We start from the raw sequence: 16,012 nt of genomic DNA on the forward strand, positions 1-16,012 counted from the left end.
GAGAGAGAGGGAGTCACAGAATCTGACACAGGCTCCAGGCTCTGAGCTGTCAGCACAAAGCTTGACATGACTTGGGGCTTAAACTCACAAACCATGAGATCATGACCTGAGCCAAAGTCAGACGCTTAACCAGCTGACCCACCCACGTGCCCCAGAAAAGTATGTTTTATTTATTGCTTTCAAAACAACTATTGTTTCTTCTTACTATCAGAAATGTATGCTCATTGTGGAAATTTTGGAAAATACAGGTGAAAATCAAAACCATCTTTCATTTTATTTCCTGGAGGAAAAAAAACTGTTATCATAGGGTTATGTTTATTTCAAGATTTTTTTATTTATATAAATATTACAGAAATAACATTTTTAAGGGGCGCCTGGGTGGCGCATTCGGTTAAGCGTCCGACTTCAGCCAGGTCACGATCTCGCGGTCCTGAGTTTGAGCCCCGCGTCAGGCTCTGGGCTGATGGCTCAGAGCCTGGAGCCTGTTTCCGATTCTGTGTCTCCCTCTCTCTCTGCCCCTCCCCCGTTCATGCTCTGTCTCTCTCTGTCCCAAAAATAAATAAACGTTGAAAAGAAATAACATTTTTAAAATATTAACTTCATCTATTTTATTTCTCCTAGAAATCATGTTTCCCTTTGGCCATTCCACTGGTATGAAAAGGAGAAGTAGGTGAGGTTCTGAGAAACCAGCTTCATCACTTTCTACCCCTTAGTGGATCAACTGTGAGGGTTGAGGCTTAGAAGAAATAGTGAGGTAGCACTGGGAAAATCTAAGAACATGGGGCTAAGTCTCCACTTTCCTGATATAAAATGTCTCCCAGGGAAGCCTTGCATTTAGCATGGCATCCTGTCTACCATGACATGGGAACAGAGGGAGATATTTAGGGATTGCATGAGAAAATATTTGTTTCTCATGGCTTGGCCAAAGTCTTACTGGAAGTATAAGTCGTGTGCTGGGAAAACCAGGTCTGGCAAGACTTGGAGGAGAGCTGAGGACCAAAAGCAATGGCAGAGTATGTGGTCAGCAGCAGCATATGTTGGCCCACATCCTAAGGCTGAGTCCAGTATGTTTTCAGTGGATCGTATAAGAAATGAGGCAAGAGATATCAGGGACATCCTGACAAGGGTAGCGAAGACCCTGAATTATTCAAGATGATGAAAAAAGCAGGGTTCAAAATTTGTATAAAGTATATCATTAACCCTGTAAGAAAGTCAGAATCTGCCAGTAGACCAGCCACTCAACCATCCATGGCCAAGAAGGCCGTTCAGCTTTACTGTAAACCTCCAGTGGCCCACACAGTATCTATTCATCACATTGAGGTTATTCTGCCCTTGAAATGTGACTAGTCCAAATCAAAATGTGCTTAAAGTATAAAATGTACAGGTTTCAGAGACTTCATATGAAAAAAAAAGAATGTAAAATATCTTGTTAAGGGGCACTTAGGTGGCTCAGTCAGTTGAGCATCCAACTCTTGGTTTAGGCTCAGGTTGTGATCCCAGGGTCATGGGATCGAGCCCCACATCAGGCTTGACACTGAGCATGGAGCCTGCTTAAGATTCTCGCTCTCTCTCTCTCTCTCTCTCTCACTCTCTTTCTTCCTCTAACCTTCTTCCCCACTTATGTTCTTCCTCTCTTTAAAAAAAATAAAAAATTAAATTTTATATTGATAGCATGTTGAAATGACAATGTTTCTGGATATATTGAGTTAAATAAAATTTATTATTAAAGTCAATTCCACCTGTCACTTTTTATATCTTTAAGTGTGGCTACTAGAAAATTTAAAATTACATGTGTGATTTACATAATATTTCTATTGGGTGGCTCTGCCTTGTACCCTGGGGAGGTAGAGGGATGAGATGAAATTGTGCAGGGTAATGAGGACGCTGCAGGGTGTCAGAACCCAGAGGCTGACCAGCTATGCCATCCTTCCATTGAAGGAGGTTGCCTGACCTCCAGCAGAGAGTTCAGTTTGTACTTTGTCCACCTAAACAGACAGAATCCAAAATCAGATCACTTTGAAATGAAAGAGCTTGAGATAATTTTAATTGAAAAGTTTCCATCTTTCTTCACTACCCTGCAGGAAGGGGTCTCAAAGAGATTGAGATCAGTTACTATTCTTCACACATTTGGGAGTGGTGTGAGTAAATATTTGACCTCAGTACAAAGTAAAGTCTTTTATAGAATTGATATCATACTTTATATAAATTTTGAACCCTACTTTTTAAAAAAAGTTTATTTTTTTTTGAGAGAGAGAGGGGGGAGAGCACATGCCTGCTTACAAGCAGGGGAGGGGCAGAGAGAGGAGGAGGGAGAGAATCCCAAGTAGGCTCTACACTGACAGTGCAGGGCCCCAGTGCAGGGCTCAGTCTCAACCATGAGCTCATGACCTGAGCTGAAATCAAGAGTCTGACACTTAAGTTAGCCACCTAGGCACCCCTTGAGCCCTATTTGTTTAATCAACCTGCATATGTTAATCTCTCACCAACAGGAAAATATATATATATTGTCCTGCAAAAATAGATATATAAAGTAATGCTGAAATGGAATGATATTCAGTAATAAAAAGGAAAAAAACAATACATGCTACATGGATGAGCCTCAAAAATATTATGCTAAGAGAAAGAACCCAGATAGATTACATTTATATAAAATGTTATAGGGGCCCCTGGGTGGCTCAGTCAGATGAGCATTTGACTTCAGCTCAGGTCATGATCTTGTAGTTTGTGAGTTCAAGCCAGGCATTGGCTCTGTGCTGACAGCCTGGAGCCTGTTTCGGATTCTCTCTCCCTCTCTCTATGTCCCTCCACTGCTCATGCTCTGTCTCTCTCTCTCAAAAATAAATAAACACTAAAATTTTTTAAATAAATAAAATGTTACATAAATGTATACAAAATGTATATAAAATTTATCTTTATATATAGAATTTATATAAAAAGGCAAATCTATTGAGACAGAAATAGACTAGTGGTGGTGCAGGAGCCAAGATGACAGAACAGCATGGAAGTTTTTTGTGTGTCTCACATCCATGAAATACAGTCAGACCAACACTAAACCATTCTACACACCTAGAAAACTGATTGGAGGATTAACACAACAATCTGCACAACCTGAACCACAGAATTCAGCAGGTATGTGGTGTGCAGAGGTGAATTTGGGAAGCAAGAAGCCGTAGAGGGTAGGGAACCACTTTTGGGGGCAGAGAGGACAGAGACTGGGGAGGGAGGAAGAACACAGAAAAGCACCCCTCATCAAAAGCAGCTGGAGAGAAAGTGGACAATTGGAAACAGCCACAGGGACTAAACTAAAAGGGGAGAAAGAAGAAAGGAGAGGGTTTAAATTTCATTAAGACTGTAAACAAGGGGAGCGCAAAGTCTGCAACTCTGCAGCTCGATATCTTGCGGTGCTCTGGTGGGAAGGGCAAATCCCCAGGAACAGAGTGGGGTCCAGGAGGTTCTCGGGCCACACAGGGAAAAGCGGTTCCACTGCTAGAAGGACATATGGTAGAGACTGTTGAAGCCACCTGGTCCCAGCAAACTCCAGAAGGCCGCCACATTCGCTGGTGCTGGGGCAAGGTCATTAAGGGTAAAGCCTGGTGCCAGATGTGTGTTGTGATTTTCCATAATCCCTGAAACACTGCTGCTACACCGTCTCGTGAACTTTTTCTGGGGCGGGCTGGCACCTGGCTGCAATATTGGGGCACCGGCAGCAGCAGGGTCCAGTGGGCGTTCCTGGGCGCAGCCGATATTCAGCTATTGCTTATTCGGCCATTGTTCGGTGAGACCCTCCTGCAGAGGGGTGGAATGGGTCAAAGCCGCAGTCCTTCAGAAGTAAGGGGCCGGGGAAAACAGCCACATCTGAGACAAAAGTCGGGAGAGAGGTACTGCCTGAAGCCTAGTCACAAACAGTGAAAAAGCGGGGAGTGGACAAGAGCTGAAGACAGAGGACGCGTGCGCAATTGTGGTTCTGGGAGAACAGACTGGGTGGCTGGATTGTGCCATTTTCACCTCTCCCACGTAAGCGCATACGCACCTACGAGCACCACAACAATCCACCCCAGTAAGCTAGCAGCGCCATCTATTGGAGAGCGGAGCTGTTACGCTGAGCCCTGCCCATCTGGGCCAACTTCACTCTTCAAGAACACAAGTCTCACCGCCAGCTTAATTTATGGACTATAAAGAGCTACACAGACTGACTTCTAGGGGAAAACAAAGAAATTTCAGTCCTACTTCAATCTGTTAGCAGGTTCACCTATTCAATTTTCTTTCTTTTTTTTTCTTTTTTTCTCTTTTACAATTCTTTTCTTTTTCTTGAATACAGAAAGAGAAAAAGTTCATTTTTATTTTCAATTTTTATTAAAAATATTTTTCTTTAATTTTTATTACCATATTTTTTACTTTGGTGTAAATTTTTTCAAATTCTACTTTACTTCCATCATTTTATTTTAGTCTACTTCAGTGTATCCACCTTTTCAAATTTTCAAACAATTTCCTTTTTTTCTCTTTTTCATTTCTTTTCTTTTTCTTGAATGCAGAAAGAGAAAAACTTCATTTTTACTTTCAATTTCTGTTAAAAATATTTCTACTTAATATATATTACTATATTTTTTGCTTCTATGTAATTTTTTTCAAATTCTACTTTACTTCCATCATTTTATTTTAGTCTACTACAGTGTATTCACTTTTTCAAACTTTCAACCAATTTCTTTTTTTTAATTTTTTTTCTCTTTTTCGTTTCTTTTCTTTTTTCTTAAATACAGGAAAAGAAAAAAATCATATTTATTTTTAATTTTTATTAAAAACTATTTTTCTTTAATTTTTTCTACTATATTCTTTACTTTTGTATATAATTTTTCAAATTCAATTTTACACCCATCATCTCATTTTAGTCTACTTCAATGTATTCATTTTTTCAAATTCTCAAACGATTTCTTTTTTTTTCTTCCCCCCCCTTTTTTTTCTCTAATCTGTCAAACCACTTTCAACACCCAGACCAAAACACACCTAGTATCTAGCATCATCTATTCACTTTTTGTGTGTGTACGTTTTTAATTTTTAATTTTAATATTTTTTTAATTTTAATTTTTTTAATTTCAATTTTTCTACCTCATTAATTCCTTTTCTCCCTTCAAAATGACAAAACGAAGGAATTCACCCCAAAAGAAAGAGCAGGAAGAAACGACAGCCAGGGATTTAACCAACACAGATACAAGCAAGATGTCTGAACCAGAATTTAGAATCACGATAATAAGAATACTAGCTGGAGTTGAAAATAGAAGAATCCTTTTCTGCAGAGATAAAAGAAGTAAAAAATAGCCAGAATGAAATTAAAAATGCTATAACTGAGCTACAATCACGGATGGATGCAGCAGCGGCAAGGATGGACAAGGCAGAACAGAGAATCAGCGATATAGAGAACAAACTTAGGGAGAATAATGAAGCAGAAAAAAAGAGGGAGATTAAGGCAAAAGAGTACGATTTAAGAATTAGAGAAACCAGTGACTCATTAAACAGGAACAACATTAGAATCATAGGGGTCCCAAAAGAGGAAGAGAGAAAATTGGGGGTGAAGGGTTATGTGAGCAAATCATAGCAGAAAACTTTCCTAATCTGGGGAAAGACACAGACATCAAAATCCAGGAAGCACAGAGGACCCCCATTAGATTCAACAAAAACCAACGATCAACAAGGCATATCATAGTCAAACGCACAAAATAGGCAAGGAGAGAATCATGAAAGCATCAAGGGAAAAAAAGTCCCTGACATACAAGGGAAGACAGAGCAGGTTTGCAGCAGACCTATCCATAGAAACTCGGCAGGCCAGAAAGGAGTGGTGGGATATATTCAGTGTGCTGAGTCAGAAAAATATTCAGCCAAGAATTCTTTATCGGGCAAGGCTGTCATTCAAAATAGAAGGAGAGATAAAAAGTTTCCCAGGCAAACAAAAATTAAAGGAGTTAGTGGCCACTAAACCAGCCCTGCAAGAAATTTTAAGGGGGACTTTCTGAGGGGAGAAAAGATGAAAATTTATATATATATATATATATATATATATATATATATATATATACCAAAAGCAACAAAGATTAGAAAGGACCAGAGAACACCACCAGAAACTCCAACTCTACAAGCATCATAATGGCAATAAATTCATATCTTTCAGTACTCACTCTAAATGTCAATGGATTCAATGCTCCAATCTAAAGACATAGGGTAACAGAATGGATAAGAAAACAAGATCCATCTATATGCTGTTTACAAGAGACCCACTTTAGACCTAAAGACACCTTCAGATTGAAAACAAGGGGATGGAGAACCATCTATCATGCTAATGGTCAACAAAAGAAAGCTGGAGTAGCCATACTTATATCAGACAATCTAGACTTTAAAATAAAGACTGTATCAAGAGATGCAGAAGGGCATTATATCATAATCAAGGGGTCTATAGACCAAGAAGACCCAACACTTGTAAACATTTATGCTCCAAATGTGAGAGAACCCAAATATATAAATCAATTAATCACAAACAAAAAGAAACTCATCAATAGTAATACCATAATAGTAGGAGACTTCAACACCCCACTCACAGCAATGGACAGATCATCTAATCAAAAAATCAACAAGGAAACAATGGCTTTAAATGACACACTGGACCAGATGGACTTAACAGATATATTCAGAACATTATATCCTAAAGCAGCAGAATATACATTCTTCTCCAGTGCACATGGAACATTCTCCAGAATAGACCATATACTGGGACACAAATCAGCCCTAAGTAAGTACAAAAAGATCGAGATCATACTGTGCATATTTTCAGACCACAACGTTATGAAACTTGAAATCAACCACAAGAAAAAAATTGGAAGAGTAACAAATACTTGGAGACTGAAGAACATCCTACTAAAGAATGAATGGGCTAACCAAGCAGTAAAAGAGGAAATTAAAAAGTATATGGAAGTCAATGAAAATGATAACACCACAACCCAAAACCTCTGGGACACAGCAAAGGCAGTTATAAGAGGAAAGTATATAGCAATCCAGGCCTTCCTAAAGAAGGAAGAAAGATCTCAGATACACAACCTAACCTTACACCTTAAGGAGCTGGAAAAAGAACAGCAAATAAAACCCCAAACCAGCAGAAGACAGGAAATAATAAAGATTAGAGCAGAAATTAATGTTACCGATACCAAAAGAAGAGTAGAACAGATCAATAAAATCAGAAGCTGGTTCTTTGAAAGAATTAACAAAATTGATACACCACTAGCCAGTTTGATCAAGAAGAAAAAGGAAAGGACCCTAATAAATAAAATCAAGAATGAAAGATGAGAGATCACAACCAACACAACAGAAATAAAAACAATAATAAGAGAATATTATGAGCAATTATATGCCAATAAAATGGGCAATCTGGAAGAAATGGAAAAACTCCTAGAAACATATACACTACCAAAACTGAAACAGGAAGAAATAGAAAATTTGAACAGACCCATAACCAGTAAGGAAATCGAACTATTAATCAAAAATCTGCCAAAAAACAAGAGTCCAGGGCCAGATGGCTTTCCAGGGGAATTCTACCAAACATTTAAGGAAGAGTTAACACCTATTCTCATGAAACTGTTCCAAAAAATAGAAATGGAAAGAAAACTTCCAAACTCTTTCTATGAAGCCAGCATTACCTTGATTCCAAAACCAGACAGGGACCCCACTAAAAAGGAGAACTATAGACCAATTTCCCTGATGAACATGGGTGAAAAATCCTCAACAAGATATTAGCCAACCGGATCCAACAATACATTAAAAAAATTATTCACCACAACCAAGTGGGATTTATACCTGGGATGCAGGGCTGGTTCAATATCCACAAAACAAGTAACATGATTCATCACATCAATAAAAGAAAGGACAAGAACCATATGATCCTCTCAACAGATGCAGAGAAAGCATTTGACAAAATACAGCATCCTTTCTTGATAAAAATCTTCAAGAAAGTAGGGCGAGAAGGAGCATACCTCAAGATCATAAAGCCATATATGAAAGACCAACGCTAATATCATCTTCAATGAGGAAAAATGAGAGCTTTCCCCCTAAGGTCAGGAACAAGACAGGGATGTCCACTCTCGCCACTGTTATTCAACATAGTATTGGAAGTCTTAGCCTCTGCAATCAGAAAACACAAAGAAATAAAAGGCATCCAAATCGGCCAGGAGGAGATCAAACTTTCACTCTTTGCAGATGACATGATACTCTATATGGAAAACCTTAAAGTTTCCATCAAAAAACTGCTAGAATTGATTCATGAATTCAGCAAAGTTGCAGTATATAAAATCAATGCACAGAAATTGGTTGCATTCCTATACACCAACAATGAAGCAACAGAAAGAGAAATCAAGGAATCGATCCCATTTACAGTTGCACAAAAAAACCATAAAATACCTAGGAATAAATCTACCCAAAGAGGTGAAAAATCTATACACTGAAAACTATAGAAAGCTTATGAAAGAAATTGAAGAAAACACAAAAAAGTGGAAAAAGATTCCATGCTCCTGGATAGGAAGAACAAATATTGTTAAAATGTTGATACTACCCAAAGCAATCTAAATATTCAAGCAATCCCTATGAAAGTAACACCAGCATTCTTCACAGAACTAGAACAAAAAATCCTAAAATTTGTATGGAACCAGAAAAGACCCTGAATACCCAAAGCAATCTTGAAAAAGAAAACCAAAGCAGGAGGCATCACAATCCCAGACTTCAAGCCATACTACAAAGCTGTAATCATCAAGACAGTATGGTACTGGCACAAGACACTCAGATCAATACAACAGAATAGAGAACCCAGAAATGGACCCACAAACGTATGGCCAACTAATCTCTAACAAAGCAAGAAAGAATATCCAATGGAATAAAGACAGTCTCTTCAGCAAGTGGTGTTGGGAAAACTGGACAGCGACATGCAGAAGAATGAACCTGGACCACTTTCTTATACCATACACAAAAATAAACTCAAAATGATGAAAGACCTAAATGTAAGACAGGAAGCCATCAAAATTCTCGAAGAGAAAGCAGGCAAAAACCTCTTTGATCTTGGCCGCAGCAAATTCTTACTCAACACGTCTCCGGAGGCAAGGAAAACAAAAGCAAAAATGAATGGTACCTCATCAAAATAAAAAGCTTCTGCACAGCAAAGGAAACAATCAGCAAAACTAAAAGGCAACCGACAGAATGGGAGAAGATATTTGCAAATGACATATCAGATAAAGGGTTAGTATCCAAAATCTATAAAGAACTTCTCAAACTCAACACCCAAATAACAAATAATCCAGTGAAGAAATGGGCAAAAGACATGAATAGACACTTCTCCAAGGAAGACATCCAGATTGCCAACTGACACATGAAAAAATGCTCAACATCACTCATCATCAGGGAAATACAAATCAAAACCACAATGAGATACCACCTTACACCTGTCAGAATGGCTAACCTGAACAACTCAGGCAACAACAGATGTTGGTGAGGATGCGGAGAAAGAGGATCTGTTTTGCATTGTTGGTGGGAATGCAAGCTGGTGCAGACACTCTGGAAAACAGTATGGAGGTTCCTCAAAAAACTAAAAATAGAACTACCCTACGACCCAGCAATTGCACTACTAGGCATTTATCCACAGGATACAGGTGTGCTGTTTCGAAGGGACATATGCACCCCTATGTTTATAGCAGTCCTATCAACAATAGCCAAAGTATGGAAAAAGCCCAAATGTCCATCGATGGATGAATGGATAAAGAAGGTGTGGTATATATATACAATGGAGTATTACTCAGCAATCAAAAAGAATGAAATCTTGCCATTTGCAACTATGTGGATGGAACTGGAGGGGATTATGCTAAGCGAAATTAGTCAGTCAGAGAAAGACAAAAATCATATGACTTCACTCATATGAGGACTTTAAGAAACAAAACAGATGAACATAAAGGAAGGGAAACAAAAATAATATAAAAACAGTGAGGTGGACAAAACAGAAGAGATCCATAAATATGGAGAACAAACTGAGGGTTACGGCAGGGGTCGTGGGAAGGGAGATGGGCTAAGTGGGAAAGGGGCATTAAGGAATATACTCTTGAAATCATTGTTTCACTATATGCTAACTAATTTGGATGTAAATTTAAAAAAGAAAAAAGAAAATTAAAAAAAAAAGAAAGAAATAGACTAGTGGTCATTTGGGGCTGTGTAGGAATAGGAATTAATGGAAATGGGCATGAGAGATCTTTCTGGGTTAATGTAAATGATATAAAACTGGACCATAGCCATGGTTGTACATGTGTATAAATTTACTAAAAATCATTTCATTGTACACTGAAAACAAGAGAATTCATATATAAATTGTTATTCAATAGAGGGTTTTTTTTTAATGTTAAAAGTAGCAGGGTTGGTAGCTTTCCATAAAGCATTTTAAATGTTTGCACATTGTTATGAAAAGACATGGAAAATGAGGCTCCTGAGTGGCTCTGTTGGTTGAGCATCCAACTTAGGTTCAGATCATGATCTCACGGTTTGTGGGTTCGAGCCCTGCATCAGGCTCTGTGCTGACAGCTCAGAGCCTGGAGCCTGCTTCGGATTCTGTGTCTCCCTCTCTCTCTGCCCCTCCCCCACTTGTGCTCTGTTTCTCTCTGTCTTTCAAAAATAAATAAATAAATGTAAAAATAATTTTAAAAAGAAAAAAAGACATGGAAAGTAGACAAGTAGAAAAAAATTGAAAACTATCAGTAACCTTGCCTTTGGAAAACACTCCAATATCTACCAATTTATTGTTAAGACATCAAAAATGAAATGTAAATTATTTAGAAATTAGATAATGAAACATTATTTGAAAACTTATAGAATGCAGGCCAAGAGACACAGGTTAAAAAAGGAACCTATAGCCAAATAAATTTATTAGAAAATAAAAGAGACTGAAAATAAATTAAAATTTTCAACCTAAGAGGATAGATATAGCTCAGTAATATTCAGGATCATGCTTCTTCCTCTGTCTTACCTCAAACTCCATTCCCAATGAAACAAGTCATCATATTTTACCTAAATACTTGATGAACATTTGTCATTTCTGCATCCCCACTGCTACTACCTAGTTCATACACTTTTCCTCACACTGCTACTAAAGAAAATTCAGAATCAGCTTCTTGGTCATCAATTTCTACTTATTCCAAGCCTTCACCAGAAAACAAAACAAAACAAAACAAAAAAACCAACAAACTATGAAATCTTCGGAAGAAATTGAGAGAAGACTTGAACTGGAGAGCTATTCTAGAAGGATGATCCTAGGTTGGAAATTTAATTTGGTATATATGGCAGCATTCTTTAACAAAATATCAATGCAAACAATTGACAAGATTTTTAAAAATGAAATTCGACATAAGAATAACTAAGATATGGGGCACCTGGGTGGCTCAGTTGGTTAAGCGTCCAACTTCAGCTCAGGTCATGATCTTGCAGTTCGTGAGTTTGAGCCCTGCGTCAAGCCCTGTGCTGACAGCTCAGAGCCTGGAGCCTGCTTCAGATTCTGTGTTCCCCTCTCTCTTTGTCCCTCCCCAGCTCTCACTCTGTCTCTGTCTCTCTCTCAAAAATAAACAAATATTAAAAAATTTAAAAAAAAAAGAATAAGATATATTTTGAAAAGAATAATGAGTGAACACTTGCTCTAACAGATAGCAAAAGAGATTAATTAAAATAGCATGGTATTGGGGCGCCTGGGTGGAGCAGTCGGTTAAGCGTCCGACTTCAGCCAGGTCACGATCTCGCGGTCCGTGAGTTCGAGCCCCGCGTCGGGCTCTGGGCTAATGGCCCAGAGCCTGGAGCCTGTTTCAGATTCTGTGTCTCCCTCTCTCTCTGCCCCTCCCCCGTTCATGCTCTGTCTCTCTCTGTCCCAAAAAATAAATAAATGTTGAAAAAAAAATTAAAAAAAAATAGCATGGTATTGATGTAGAAATATAAATATAGATCAGTTTTTATTTAATCTAATAAGAGTCCATATGGATATGAAAGTATAATTAGAAGTATAATATATAATAAAGGTGGCATTTCAGCTCAGTGGGTTAGGATGAATCATTAAATAATTGGTGTTGAGAGAGCTATCAATTTAGAGCAAAAAATGAAAGTCAAACACTTAGCTCGTATCATTCTTGGAAATAAATTCCAGATGGCTAAACTTTAGAAGAAATCTGGATGATATATACTATTTTAAAAGAATTAGGTAGGTCTATTTGCAGGAATGCCGTGTGTCGTTTTGTAGTTTGTGCTTTGCAAAAGCAATGCCAGACCAGGAGTATAAATAGGGAATGACATCCAGCTTTGCTGCTGCTTGTCAAGCTGAGTGCCATGGTTCAGAAAGGGTTTTTTTTTCCTAATTTGTCTACTTCTGGATAGGGGATCTACATACTTTGCCACCAGAAGGTAGAACCTCTTCTAATTGGAACAAAAACCTTATATACTAGCAGCAACAGTAAACAGTACTTAATAGTAAATAAGTAATTTGTGGATACATAAATGCTTTTGTTTGTTTTTTTAAAAACACAAATGGCTGCTATAAACTGAACTTGTCTCTCTAAAATTCATATGTTGAAGTCCCACCCTCCTATGTGATAGTATTTGGAGAAGAGGCCTTTGGGAAATCATTTGGTTTAGATGAGGTCATGAGGGTGGGCCCTCATGATGGGGTTAGTGACCTTATAAAAAGAGACAGAGAGCTACTGTCTCTCTCCCCACCTATGGGCACAAAGTCTAAAATCAGTTGTCCATAAGCCACAAGGAAAGTTCTCCCAGAAACTCACCATGCTGGCACCTTGATCTTAGACTTATAGTTTCCAAAACTATGGAGAAAAAAAATTTCTGTTGTTTAAGCCACCAGTCTGGTATTTTATTATGGAGGTCTGAGCTAATACAACAGTATTATATCATAAAATGTATTGGATTTCTGTTGTTGTTCTTCAACTTATTTTTTATGTAGGTACATAGTATGTATGCATAAGTATTAAACAATGGAAAACAGAAAGGGCTTCTAGAGAAGACACTGTATGAGGGTAGTGATCAAGGGGCACTTTTGCTTTAACCTTGTTTTATTTTTAATAAAAATGTCCTCATTATTACATGTTTTATCTAAAATATTTAAAATGCTTAAACACTTTGAGAAAAAAATTGTTAGAAGGTGTCTTGTGTTTTAAAAATTCAATTGGTTGGGGTGCCCTGGTGGCTCAGTTAGTTAAGCACCCGACTCTTGATTTAGTCTCAGGTCACGATCTCACGGGTTCATGAGACCAAGCCCTATGTCAGGTTCTGTGCTGACAGTGTGCCAGTACATCCATACACACTCTCTCCCTCAAAACAAATAAATAAACTTAAAAAATTCAATTGATAGTAATCGCTTATATTTGATGAGTGTTGCATTCAATACTTCATTTAATCCTTACAACAATCCTATGAAGTAGACATTATATATGTCTTCATTTTACAGATGAAGAAATTTAAGCATAGGCAAGTTAAATAATTTACCCCAAAGTCACATAGCTATAAAGGATAGAGCCAGGATTCCAATGTTGACAACTTAATTAAAGAACCTTCCTTCTTAACCTCTCTGGCATGTTCAGAAAGAAAATAGGCCTTAGGGTTAGTGGAAACTTTGGCAAAAACAAAAACAATAAAATAATAAGGGCAAAACGCAGAGTATAACTGAGAAGGAAAACATAATTAATAAGTAAAATGAATTACTTTATCTTTTTATGTTGAACTACATGAAACTGCCAATACTTAACCATTTCTGACCTGCAAAAATGGAATTTTCTTATGGTTCAACATAATATATCTGCTAATTTATGAATATTGTTTTCAAGAAACTTAACCTTAGAATTAAAAACTAGAAAAAGAAAATAAACAATGGACATTTTTAAACCCTCAAGGCCATGTGTGCATGTTTTTAACAGATCTGGAAACAGTTTTAAGCTCTTATTCTGATATGAAAAAAAACGAGCCTCCAGTTAAAATATTAAACATGAGGTTTGTGAATTGTATTTCAGTAGCAGAGAAAAACAAATCAACCAAATTTCTTAGTGTCAGGATGGTTATAAAAGAACACAACTTTTGGTTCTTGCCAGGAGCAAAAGCTACCAGCAGTTTTTACACGTTGAGTTCCATCTCCCTACATCACAGAATGAGGACTATGCTTTAATCTACAACATCATCCAAAATTTTCTGGGAACTATTTCTTGATATATGATCCTGATATTTTAATGGCCTTCCTCACTGATTTCCCAATGGCACGAAAGAACTAGATTCATAACTTTCTGAATCTACATTTCGCATGAGTAGAACATACAGATCATAGGCCCTTAAACGTTGATAGCTTACTTAGCCCTCAGAGGTTATACAGTTCAATTTTACAAAGTACAAAGCAGAGCCCTATAGAGGCTGAATGGCTTTGGCCAGATCAGACACTATTCCAAGAAGATTGAAGACTAAAATCCTGGTCCCCTGGTTCCTAGTCCTTAGTACTCTTTTCGTTATGTTGTAATATGCCTATTTTTTCCTGTTATGTAATGCAGATTAATCTGATTTTCCTTTTCTTCTTTTCAACTGGATTTCTGAGTCAGCTAATCTTGATAATTATTGGAACAGGAAGGAAAAGACCGAAATGGCTCTGTAATCAAAGAAACTCCCTGGCTGCGAGGGGAGATTCTATTAGAAGCCTGTCTGCTAGATGCTGGGACCTCACATCTGTTCTGTTCTTCCCATCCCCTTTAATTCCTGTGGCTCTCTTGTTTCCCCAGCATAGCTTCAGACTATCCACCCAGACTTTGACCTCCACCATTGCCTTGCTCTTTAGTATTTAGCTGTTGGTGGGATTTTTGCCTCTGACCCATGGCATGGCCTATCTGCTGGTAAGCACTTTGTGTTTGTTTGGCTGGTTTCTCACTGACTGTCACCTCTTAGCCTTGAACTCTAAAATCCTGAGACACCTAGAAAATGATGTGAATTTCATCCAGAAAATCTTTAGGAATAGCCTGGCATGTATGTGGAACTCCACATTAGGCTGCAAGCTTGGTGACTGGAGTTTGAGATAACTGCCCCATGGGTCACAGGGGAAGCTTCCTAGATACAAGTGAACCTAGCTGTATAAAATGGCTAAGTCCAGGGCACCTGGGTGGCTCAGTCGGTTAAGCATACAACTCGTGGTTTCAGCTCAGGTCATGATCTCATGGTTTGTGAGTTCGTACCCTGCATTGGTCTCTGTGCTGGCAGTGCGGAGCCTGCTTGGGATTTTCTGTCTCCCTCTCTGTCTGCCCCTCCCCTCACGCTGTCTCTGTCTCTCTAAAAATAAATAAATAAATAAAATGGCTATGTCCCCCAAGATTATGTATAAATCTAAGGAATAATTTTTTAATAGATTTTATTTTTAGAGCAATTTTAGATTCACAGCAAAACTGAGCAGAAAGTACAGAGTTCCAGGCAAGTTTTTTACATTGACTAACAGTAAAGAAAAAACTATTGTGACTTCCATTATGAAATAAAAGAGCTATTCTTAATTTGTCTCCTGTGAAAATCTACTCAGAAGCTAGGTAAACTAGATAACTATGTGGGCTACCAATTTATTGTCTCTTAACTCCAAATTCACCCTTCATTGCCTACTCTATGAAAACAAGATAGACCCTGTAACTATTTCTCCCTTGCAGCTGGCACAATGTTAAGCTATGTCAGAAAGGGGTTCTGGAAAGATACTGAAGGAGGAAGGGGCTTTCTTTCCTGATTCCAGTGTTTACCCCTTCTTGCTCCTACCACATGGCTGCCGGCTGCATGTGTGGGGAACAAACAGTGGCACCTGTGCCCATGGAGTTCCACTGGTGCCCAATGGTCAGTTTCCCAACAAACTTAAAAGGCACTCCCATGGTCAGATCCCCACTGAGTTTTGCAAACATCCCAATGGTTGACTTCCAGCTTTGGCTTCCTACACCCAGGCAGGGTGTTTCTTACT

General features: G+C 38.1%; 1 protein-coding gene across 7 annotated transcripts in view; it reads right to left on the reverse strand.

Moving 5' to 3' along the window:
• The window catches only part of CCDC148 (coiled-coil domain containing 148), a 255,802-nt gene that overhangs the window by 56,060 nt on the left and 183,730 nt on the right, over positions 1 to 16,012 (reverse strand). The window lies entirely within an intron of this gene.

This window comes from Acinonyx jubatus, chromosome C1 (genome assembly GCF_027475565.1).
Source record: "Acinonyx jubatus isolate Ajub_Pintada_27869175 chromosome C1, VMU_Ajub_asm_v1.0, whole genome shotgun sequence".
NCBI classification, from domain to species: domain Eukaryota; kingdom Metazoa; phylum Chordata; class Mammalia; order Carnivora; family Felidae; genus Acinonyx; species Acinonyx jubatus.